This window comes from Trichosurus vulpecula, chromosome 6 (assembly GCF_011100635.1).
Source record: "Trichosurus vulpecula isolate mTriVul1 chromosome 6, mTriVul1.pri, whole genome shotgun sequence".
Taxonomy (NCBI): Eukaryota; Metazoa; Chordata; class Mammalia; order Diprotodontia; family Phalangeridae; genus Trichosurus; species Trichosurus vulpecula.
Genome location: NC_050578.1, coordinates 245,949,601 through 245,961,820, shown reverse-complemented (window position 1 = coordinate 245,961,820; position 12,220 = coordinate 245,949,601).

The following is a 12,220-nucleotide window of genomic DNA, read 5'->3' as shown; positions in this document are numbered from 1 at the left end:
AGTAGCCTCTGCCCTCAAGGGAAATCCTCCAGGTGAATGAGTAAGTAAATCCAAAGTGGATTCAGTGTCATACAAAGAACTTTCACCGGGGAGAGGAGCTGATAATTGAGGGGAGAGCAGGAAAGACCTTATGCAGGAGAGGTGGCCCCTGTGTGGTTCTGTGGAGGAAGCCAGGCATTTCAAAAGACAGAAACAAAAGATATAAGACATGGAGTCTGCTTGTGGAAGGAGAATAGGAGATAAAATCAAAAGAAATGTTCCTTTAGTAACTCGAACATAAGCACGTACAGCACACTTCATTATTTTTTTAAGGCAAACATTCCTTACTTCATTTTAAAGGACATTTTTATTTATCAAACAAACTAAAGAAAATAAAGCCTAAGTAAGCCTAATTGTTTTTTCATTCACAGCCAAACTTTTCTTTAAAACACGAACTTTTAAAACAAGATGCAAAATACCCATTTGAAAAAAATATTAGAGTGTCCCTGGACACAGCCATCGTTCTCTTATAAGAGCTGAATCAGCTCAGTTCTCTATATCTTATTTTGCAAAATCTCAAATATTTGTGTCTTGTTTTGTTTAGTCTTATTTTTTAAAACTTATACATTTATTTTATTTTTGTAACTTTTAAGATTTCTTTTAAACTTGAATACAAAATGAGAAAAGAAAAAAAAAAACATTGCAATGTACGCAGCAGAATGTAAGAGGATTCAATAGAAAACAATAAATTTCCATTTCAAGAAAACCTATATAATAAATATTACACATTATTTTCTAAGCTACCCAGCTTTTCTTTGCTTCATAGTAGGTTTTCTTTTGTTCTTTGCTGTGTACTTTTTACTTCATTTTCCCCTCTCTCCCACCCCAAAGAAACCTACAATTAAATGTGGAGATATCTATAAACACACATGTATATGCACATATACACTTACACACATGTATGTAAGATTGTACTATGCTTATTTCCACTGGTCATCTGTTTCTCTGAAGGTAGATAGCACTTCCCTTCATATGTCCCTGTCTTCCCATGTTTTTCTAAATCAACCAGCTTATTATTTTCTACACCACAGCAATGTTCCAACCCAATCACATCCTACCTAAGAGATTGTCTATGAAAGTTTTTTCCCCAATTTTCTGCATTCTTTCTATTTTTGGTTACAGTGGTTTTATTTATACAAAAGACTTTAATTTAAAATAATCAAAATTATCCATTTTACACTTCAACAATGCTCTCACCTTATACTTTAAGGTCTGATCTGCTGCATTTGCTTTCTTTACATCTTTTTCCCCTTGTTTCTTTGAAATTCTTGAACTTTTGTTCTTCTAAATGAACTTTGTTGTTATTTTTTCTAACTTAGTAAGACAATTTTTTTAGCAATTTAATTGGGATGGCATTGAATAAATAGATTAGTTAGGTAAAATTGTCTTTTTTATTATATAGGGTTTACTCATGAACAATAAATATGCTTCAATTATTTAGATCTGACTTTATTTGCATAAAATGTTTTATATTTATATTCATATAGTTCCTGTGTGTGTTTTGGCAGTTATACTCTCTGGTAGTTTATACTGTCTAGGTAAATGGTCTAAAACAATATTGAATAATATTGCTGACACAGTATAATTTATTTATTTTTCTCTTTTGATTAAATCTATTTTAACTTTAATTTTGTCTGAGATCATGATTAATACCCCTTCTCTTTTTTTTTACATAATAAATTCTACTCCAACCCTTTATTTTATCTTTGTGTGTACCTCTCATTTTTATAGTGTTTCCTGAAAGCTACATATTGTTGAATTCAAATTTTTAATCTGCCAGCCATTTTTGTTTTATGGGTAAATTCATCCCACTCACATTCTAAGCTGCAATTACTTGTTGTGTATTTTACTCCTTCCTATCTTTCCTCTCTATCCTTCTCCCCCTATTTACCCTATTCCTCCTCACTCCTCTGCTTTACTTCTTCCCGCTACCTTGCCCTCCTATTCCTTAACCCACCTCTCCAAGAATCCTCCACACTATCCCCTTGCTCTCTTATTTCTTTCTGAATTTAGATGACTTTTACACCCTTTTAGATATATATGTATGTATGTGTGTGTGTATATATATATTATATATGTTATTTATACACACACACATATTCCCTCTTTAACCCACTCCTGATGAGAGTAAGGTTCTACCACTGCCCTCGCTCACCTCTACTAGCTTCTTCTGTATCAATTTTTCCTTTTATGCCTCATTTGTATGAGGTAATTATTCCTTTCTATCTATCCCTACAGTTTTTTTGGAATCACCCCAACATTTTCAGCTCAGCCCAAGACTTTCTTTCAAACTACTTACATAATGACAGTCATAAGAGTACTGATAACATTTTCACATATAAGAAGTAAACAATTTGACCTTATTGAGTCCCTTATAAGTGGTCTTTAATGCTTACCTTATATTTCTTTTGGTTGTTTATTGTCAAATTTTCACTTAAGTTCTGCTGTTTTTGTCACAAATGCCTGAAAGTCTTTCAGTTCATTACATGTCCTTTTTTTTCATTCAGGATTATACTTAACTTCACTGGGTAAGTTACCTTTGATTATAACCCCAGCCCTTTTGCTCTACAAAATATGGTATTCTAAGACCTATGGTTCTTTAACATAGTAGCTGCTAGGTCTTGTGTAATCTTTTTTGTAGCTCCATGATATTTAAATTGCTTCTTTCTTGTTGCTTCCAATATTTTCTCCTGAAGCTGGAAGTTTTGAAATTTGGCACGATATTCCTGCAAGTTTTCCTCCTGGGATCTCTTTCAGGTGGTGATCAGTGAATTTTTTTCCATTTCTGCTTTGCCTTGTTGATCTAGAATCTCAGGACAATTTTCCTTGATAGATTCTTATAATATTGTATCAAGATTCTTTTTTAAATTGTAATTTTCAGGTAGTCCAACTATTCTTATGCTATTTCTCGTTGATCTGTTCATCAGATTAGCTGTTTTTCTGATGAGATGTTTCACATTCTCTTCTATTTTTTCATTCTTTTAATTTTGTTTTATTATTTCTTGGTGTCTTAGAATGTCATTTGCTTCCCTTTGCCCAATTCTAGTTTCAAGGAATTATTTTCTTCCTTTTTTGATTCTCTATTTCAAGTTGATTGACTTTCTTTTCATAATTTTCTTGATTTTCTTGGATTGCTATTATTTTTTTTAATTTTTCCTCAGTTTCTCTTGTTTGATTTTAAAAATCTTTTTTAAGTTCTTCCAAGAACTCTTTTGGTGCTTGGGGCCATTTGTTGTTTCTCACTGAAAAAGGAGCGGCTTTTTTTTTAGCTCCATTATCTTCCTCTAAATATGAATACAAATCTTCTCAGTCCTCATAGTAGCTTTCTTTGGTTGGGTTCTTTCCATTTACTTACTTATTTTTATTTTGTTTTATTTTGTTTTTGGCGGCTATTAGTGTAATCAAGTTCTAGTCCTGAGGTATGGGGAATAATACCCCAAACCTCAGGTCCTTCTTACTGCTACTTTCTGAGGTCTGTCCTACAGCTCAAATTTGGGCTTTCCTCTCCACTTTTAAGCTACAGCTAGGGCCCCCAGCCATACTGTCCCTAAAATGATCTTGCTCCCTGTGGTCCCTCCAGTGGCTGCAAACTATAGCTGTCCTTTCCGCCAGTGAATGAAACCAGGGACTCTGCTTTGCTGTAAGTGCCCACAGCCAACAGGGTCCTTGCCCCTCACTACTGCACTTGCCAAGTATGTGCTAGAGCCTTCTCCCTGCAGCCGCAGCCAGGGACACCATCTGGCAGGCACAGCTGTGCTTGGCATCTCTCAACAGTGGAAGGTCCTTCAATCTTCTCCTACTTTACGGTCAAGCCCACCACGCCTCCCCCCCCACACACACACACAGACACACACACTGTCAGATCACAGCCTACCCCACTGTCTGTGAAATGAAAGTTGATAAGGCTGAGGCTGTCTGCCAACCCAGATGCGCCCATAGCTTTTTGTTTGTTGATTCTGCAGAGTTGGCCTAAAGATGTTTGCGCTTCACTTAGGTTGAACCACTGCCCCTGGAGGTCTGGTATTTCCCGAGGGTCTTTTCAACTTGTCTTAAGAGAACAACTGCTTTACCCCATGCTTATTTTTGTTGCTCCGAGGCAACGTTGTTTTTTTTGTTGTTGTTGTTGTTGAGAAAATTTGGAGGGCCGAAAGTTTTCTATCCTACTCTGCCATCTTTCCAGAATCTTCTCTATACATTTATTTTAAAACTTATAAAAATTGTAAAACTCCAACCCCAACTAGTTGAATTAAAGAAAACCAGTTTTGTCAACATCTGAGAGCCAGTATGGTCCAATGGGAAGAGCACTGGCTTTGGAGTTACAGGACCTGAGTTCACATGCTGCCTCAGTTCATCCCTATAAGACCTTGGGTGGGTTGCTTTACCTCCCTGGGACTCTTTTTCCTTCTCTGGAAAATGAGTGGGTTAGACTAGTTGGCCTCTGAAGTCCCTTCTAGCTCTAAATCTGTGACCCAATAACCGGGGCAAAGAGGGCAACCACTCAATGCCTTTCAAGGTCTGGTGGCAGTGAAGGAGGGAGAAAGAAGAAAAATTGGGATTCAATGGCCTTGCCTTCCAGGGCTATTTTATCCCCATTTACCCCCTCCACTGCTGAATGCAGACCAGGGATAGACAGAATGAAATCCACCACTATTCACTCCAGTGCCTTGAGGTCAAAAGCTGACCTCCAGGCAATGAGCTATTTTTACCATCTCTCCCACTATACACTTGCTACATGTAGTAATAGTAGTACTAGGAGGAGGAGAAAGAGGAGGAGGAGGAGGAGGAGGAGGAGGAGGAGGAGGAAGAGGAGGAGGAGGAAGAGGAGGAGGAGGAGGAGGAGTAATAGCTTAGATTTACGGACCAATTTAAAGCTCACAAATACTACCTATTTTATCCTCACGACAACCTTGTGAGGTAGGTGCTATTATTACTGTGCCTCTTTTACAGATGATCAAACTAAGTCTGTGACTCTCTGAGGTTGTGATTTTTCCGGGGTCACATTGTCTATGAAGCTTCTCAGGGCAGATTTGAACTCTGGTTGAATCTGGGTTGAACTCCTTGAATCTGGGTCCAGCACTCCACCTAGCTGCCTCTGGTAAGTTTTTTGAGGTCAAGGACCACCATCCACTGTGCCATTTGCCATCTTCCTTCATTCTGCAACCATCTTCTCCAAGATCCTCCACTTTCTGAAACCATTCCACCCAATTTCAGAGCTGATTTCTTTTGATCAAGTTGGTCAGAATAATGGCTAATTAAGTAAATCCTTATATCATTTATTGGTGAAGACATGGTGGGTATGAATGAGCTTGGTGGGGTTGGAGGAAAGAGGATGGAAGGCGGGGAAAGGATCAATATAACATTAGCAATCCCCAAATTCTACAAGTGGCTTTCTCTGTACTATTGGCCACTGTTTCTCCCAGTCAAAGTCAGAAGATTTCCACTTGATCGACCTTCAGCTACTTGAAGGGGGTGAGAGTCGGGGGCTAAACATCCTCTGGGTCAATGATATTGAGACTGAATCAGAGAGAGGGTTGAACTAAGCTGGGCTTAGCTCAGGGATCAGCCTCCCCAGTGTCCAGCGGTTGTTTGAAAGACTTCATTCCTTCGACCACAGAAGCTATGACTCTCTCCTCCCTTCATTTGAATACTTATTTTGATCCATATTGTAGTTGTGGGGTTTTGTTTGGCACCAGAAGAGAGTCAGGATAGAAGCCGGTCCCACAGCCTGAGTCACTGTCCTAGACATTTCAAATTAGTGGCCTCCAGGCAGCTCTGCTAGGATTTTCCTTGCCTTGACCTTTCACCTTGTTCTTGCCCTGAACCAAATGCAGAGACCACATTCAGCCCTAGACTGAGGCAAAATGTCAAAGTTGTCTCCATTGGGAGACATGCCCCTCCTGGAAGACCACTCATTTTACTCTGGCATCTGAATGATCACTGACCCAAACTATGATCTCAATCCCCCCATCCTCCCAAACAAAATCTGTTCTTAATCGCTTATTCACACTAATGTGTGACTGCCAATGAAAAGTCTTAAATCAGAGGAACACAATCTGTGACTGAGTACTTTAGGGGTGTGTGTGTGTGTGTGTGTGTGTGTGTTGGAGGAGAGGGAGGAAAAGAGCAGAGGAGAGGCTTCTAGGACTAAGTGGAATTACCTGAAGTGGAGTCTTGGGAATTATTAGAGTTTTAAAAGCACCGAATGGTCAGAGCCGATAAGAAAGGAGTGAGCTGCCATGCGGTCTCCCATCCCAACAGCTCTGATTATCTCTCAGGTTTGGCTGGGGGCGGGGAAGCCAGCGAGGTGTTGACAAGAAGGCGCCTGGGCTGATTCAAACCTCATCCCTGAGTGTCATGCTGCTCTCTGAGGACGAGTTCCCACATCATACCCTGTTTCTCTGAGTCAAGTCATTTCTGCAAGTGCCAACAGAGAAACCCGAGTCTCTGGGTTGGGCTGGTCTTCATTGTTTCATTCTCCTACTCTTATCTCCAGCAAGTTAGCGATTAACGATGATTTGGACTTTTCCCAACCTCCCCAAACCTACCGGGGAGCACATCTGGCCTCACACGGGGAAATTTGAGTCTCTTGGGTTGTTCTTTGGTTTGTTTCAGCTCTGAGAAAGGGAAGGATAAGAATCCTGAGTGGGAGGCGGTAGGAGGATGTTAGGAGGCAGAGGACATGCATTCGGATGCTGCCTCTGCAAAATGTGTGACCTTGGGCACGGCACAGAAATGAAGGGTCCTCAAGATTTGAATCCCAAACCCGAGCTCTGTTACCATTCTCTGTTTGTGTGACTTCGGACGAGTCACTTTTGCTGTCTGGACCTCTCAGTTTTCTCTTCTGTCAAAATGAGGAGGTGGGGCCAGATAATAAGAACTCATATGTGTATAGCACTGTACAGAAGTGATTTCATTGGAGCCTGGGAACAACTTTGAGAGGTGGATGGTTTTATTTGACAGTCAACCAGTGAGTAACTGTTTTACATCAAGTACCGCGCTAGTACCGTATACCCGGGGATACGAGATGGGGTTGCAAAAATAGTCCCTGCCCTTGAGCTGCATTCATCCTATAGGGTGAGATTAAAACATTAAAGCGGACGATGAGGATGCTGACGTTTTGCGAGAATAAGTGATTTGCCCAGGGTCTCACAGCTAGTGTCTGATGCAGGATTTCCTCACCCCCAAACCAACTCATTACCCATTATTTCATGCTGGCTTAAAAGCAAATAGGCAACATCTGTGTCACCCTGGGAGGGGAGTTGGGGAATGACTCCTGATGACAGCTGATGGCTCTGACAAATGGTGAGCTGGAACAGTAGGTGAGCCCCTGAGGAGGAAAGGAGAGGGAGGGAGCAATCCGACTGCCCTTCGACTTCCCCCTCCCCTCCCCTCCCCTCCCCTCCCGGTCTAAACAGCTAGCTCTCTGCTCATACCTGACCCATAGGTGAGTCAGAGGCTTGAATTTCACATACCCTGCAGAAGGGCACGTTTACCAACTCGAGCGCACTCAGGGCACACACTGGCATCAAGCTCTGTCTGCTCGCCCACTCAAAGGGATGCCAAGGGAGACGGAGACCCCTTTCTTTCCTTGTGAAGTTAGGTGGACTGGGGAAAAGCCATGATCCCAGACCAAAAATACCCGGGATCTGACCTTTGACGAAGTCAGGGTTTCATAGAATGCAACTGCTTCAATATACAAGCGTGGGAACCAAGGTCCAGAGAGGGGAGGCAGCTGGTCCAAGAATAAACAGGAAGGAAGCATCCAAAGCCAGAACTGAAACCCAGGTCCTCTGACTCCAGATCCAGGCTCTTCCCTGGACACTTGCTGCTTCTCCACGATTGGGGCCAGCCCATTATGCTCCTTACTTCTTCCAGTGAGGAACTTCCCTTGCTAATCCCATATTGTAGCTGCTCTGCAATTTTTAGTCTAAGACATTAGGCCCCTGAGAGGTTAAGTGATGTGCCCAGGGTCACACAGTTATTGTCAGAGGCAAACTTGAACCCGCATCTCCATGAGTCGGAGGACAGCTCTCTATACACTACCGAGCTGTCTCAATAATAGAATAACAATAGCTGAGATTCCTATTGTGTTTTAATATTTATTTGGAAACCATTCATCAGACTTTATCTCCTTTGAATCTGGAAACAATTCCTATGAGGTAGGTGTTCTAGGCACACATAAGGAAACCAAGTTCAATATCTTGTCCATGGCCATTTGGTCACCAGTAAGTGTTTGAAGTCAGTTTTGTAACTGAGGTGGGGCCAGATGTGCTGATTCCTGGTATAGGAATTCCTGGTATACACTCTACCAAACTAATTAAATTTAACTCTACAAACATTTATTACTTACTGTATTCAAGGTCATGTGCTGGACACTGATCAGGACAGGTCATTCCTTGACCATGTTGGTTAATAGTTTACTATCCTAAATTTCCAAATGGCAATGCAGAGGATATTGCTTATTTTTTTAAATTAAAAGTTGGCAGAATTCTCCATTCATACTTCCCTGTCCTTTCAAGAAAAGGAAATCCAAACCAAGGTATTAAAAACAAAAACAAAACCTATGACTCAATACCCTCCTCCTTCCCTCTTAATTTTAGTGGCAATACATCAACCTAGATGTCTACTCTCTATGTTGGCTTACATGTGACAGTTCTTTCTGCCGTTGGCATCCTTGGGGTATCTGTCTAATAGTGGGATTGTTGGGTCAAAGGATGTGAATGACTGATTAACTTTTCTCTCTCAATTACAAATTGTTTTTCAGTATGGTTGGACCAATCAGCAGCTCCACCAACCATGCATTAATGTGCCTGTTTTCTTTTACAACCCTACCAGAAAGGACTATTTCTTTCTTTTATCACCTTTACCAATTTTCAAGGTAGGAGATTTAACTTAGGAATCATTTTAATTTAATAGTGATGGTTGGCATTTACATAATGTTTAAAGGTTTGCAAAGAGCTTTACAAATATTTTCGCATTTTATCCACACAATAACCTGGGAGGTAGGTTTATTATTAACCCCACTTTACAGATAGGGAAACTGAGGCAGAGATGAAATAACTTGCCCAGGAACACACACAACTATTAAGAGTCTGAGGCTGGATTTGAATTCAGGTCTTCTTGACTCTAGATCCAACATTCTATCCACTGTGCCATGTGGCTGTAGTGATTTGGAGCATTTTCCACCTGGTTATAGGGGGGAAGGGAGGAAAGGGAAAAAGGCATTTATTAAGAGCCTACTTTGTGCCAAGTATTTTACAATTTATTATCTCGTTTGATCCTCAGAACGGCCCTGGGAAATAAATGCTATTATTATGTCCATTTCTTACAGAGAAGGAAATTAAGCCAGACAGAGGTTAAGTGATTTGCCCAGGGTCATGCAGCTACTTAGAATCGGATGTTGAATTTGAACTCAGGTCTTCCTGACTTTAGGTTCCATGCTCTGTTTACCACACCACCTAGCTGCTGATTATTGCTGGCATGCAATTCCTCTGGAAAATTAACCATTATCAGTTGACCACTTATCTGTTGGGGAAGAATAGTTCTTATTCTCACATCTCTATAGGGGCTATATACACCCTCTATATAGGGTAGCAGATTTTTGCATGACTTTTAATTAGTGTAAATATTTTCCCCATTTGGCATCTCATTATTATTCTTTTCTCATCAATTTAGTTGTGCAAAATTTTTTTTGACTATTTGAAGTCGAAGTGAAAAGATGTGAAAAGATGCTTGATGTCAGGGAAAGCTAATGATTGGAACTGACAGTGAAATGGGCCAATTATCCTCCCTTATCCTGTTCTCCACCCCCACGTCCCTCTCTATTTCCCCTCCCCATTGGGGATCTTTCTTTAAGGAGAAGCTGGATGGACACTGGTCAGGTAATTGTAATCAAATACTTTTTCTAGCATGGATAGGACCAGATAGGCCCTGAGATCCCTTCCAGCTCTAAAATCTGGTGATTCTGTGTCTCTCTGTGACCTTATAAGGAGTCTGACGCTATATGTATATGTATGTATATGTACACATGTATGTGTGTGTCTACATACATGTGTATGTATGTGTATATATCTCTGTCTATATCTATCTATCTCTATCCATCTATCTGTGTCTATCTATCCATCTATCCATCTATCTATTTCTATCTATCCATCTATCTCTATCTATCCATCCATCTGTATCTATCTACCTATCTATCCATCCATCTGTTTCTATCTCTCTCTCTCTCTCTCTCTCTGTCCGTCCATCTGTCCATCTGTCTGTCTATCTATCTATCTGTCTGTCTGTCTATCCATCTATCCATCCATCTATCTATCCTCTATCTATCTATGCTGTCCAGTCAGTCTGGGAGGGGAGCTGGATTCCCTTTCCTCTCCCCAGGATTTTTCATCATGCTAATGAGAGTGCCAAGTTCCTCTGTAGAATTCTTATCCTTCTGTTGAACAGGGATTGGGTCTTATTTACACCTTTGCCTTTTTCTCCTTTCTCTTTGCAGACAGAGCCCCTGCCGCAGGAGATAGACAGGATTAAGAATCAGACCAGTCCAGTCCAGGCTGGAATTTTAGCTCTGCTACTTTCTGACTGTGAGACCCTGGGCAAGTCATTTCACTTAGTCTGCCTCAGTTTCCTCAAGTGTAAAATGGGACCTAAATCCTAGGGTTATTAAGAGGATCGAATTATGAGGATCTTCGTGCCCAGTGCTCCTAATTATAATGTGTCCTTTATGAGAGTCACCATAAAGTGTCATTAGCTCAGAGGTTAAAAAAAGGGGGGGGCATACTGATGTAAATGACACCCACACACTCACAGGATTAGAGATCTAGATTTGAAAGGCACCTCAGAGGATGTTTAATCCAAGCCACTTATTTTACAAATGAGGAAACAGAGTCTGAATGAGGGTAAGTTTCCTTGTTCAGGGTAAGGTTAGTGTCTGAGACTAGATTCAAATTCAGGTCATCCTGAATCTATTGCCCCATCTAGATTCCTCTAGGCATATGTACAAAGTCTGTAAATTTGCATATGCCCCAAGCATAGGTCTATGCAAAGTGTTTAGTATAAATATTTATACAGATACACAATATATAGACATATATATGCATATATATGAAGCATGCACACGCAAAGTTCTTACATAGATATGGAGGCATAAATTTGCACGTATGTATATATACAAAAATACATATATCTCTATATACATACATACATCTCTATGTAGATTATCTAATTTAGTCTTCTCAATAAGCCTCTGAGATAAGTACCACAGCTATTACCTTCCTTGTTTGTATAGCTGAGGCAGCTATGACCCAGAGAGTCAACAGGGTCTGCCCACAGGCATCCAGGCCAGACTTTTCTTTCTGATTGCTGGCCAACAGCCACTGGCTCCATCTCCAAAGAGGCTTGAGCTCAATGAAGTTTTCAATCTCAAGGAAGGGGCAGGATCCTAATACAGCTCTCAGGGGAGTCTGCGGGTTTTCTTGATGCTGCTGTTTGATTCCTGAAGTTGGAATTAATGGGGCTTAGCCAGGGATGAGTCAAGAGTGACTGACACTAAGCCAAAACTCCCACTCAAGCTTGGCTTCTGAAGAGGCAGGAACATTGGCAGGACCACGTTCTCCAGGGGTCCTGCCATCCTTCCCCTCCGGGGATTCGGGTCTGGTCTTAACATCTCTGGGCTTGGGTTTCCTCATCTGTGAAATGAAGGAGGTGGACTGGACGGCTTCAGATGTCCATTCTGGTTCTAGATCTGTGGTCCTACTATGTTATGACTCAGCAATTATGGATTTGAAAGGAAAAGAGGGAAGATGACAATCACTGTTGGGAGTGGATGGAAAAACATACAAGAGAGCTGGGGAGGCAGAGGTTTCCCTAAATGTTCTTAGTGCCCTCTCCCTCATCAAGCAAAAAAAAAAAAGAGTACATGCACACAACACATATGCATCTCTATATGCGACACGTGTACACACATAACATGTGTATAGTAAAGATGCAGCACATACACACATGTATACAGTGTGTATGCATATACACACATCTACATAAACATGCATGCCCATATAGCATGTTGTGTGTAGTGTGTGTACTGTGCATGTGTGTGCAGGGCATGCAATACATACACGTGCATACACACATACATATAAACATATGTATGCGGTATTGCATAGGCATCCACGTGCATGTTATG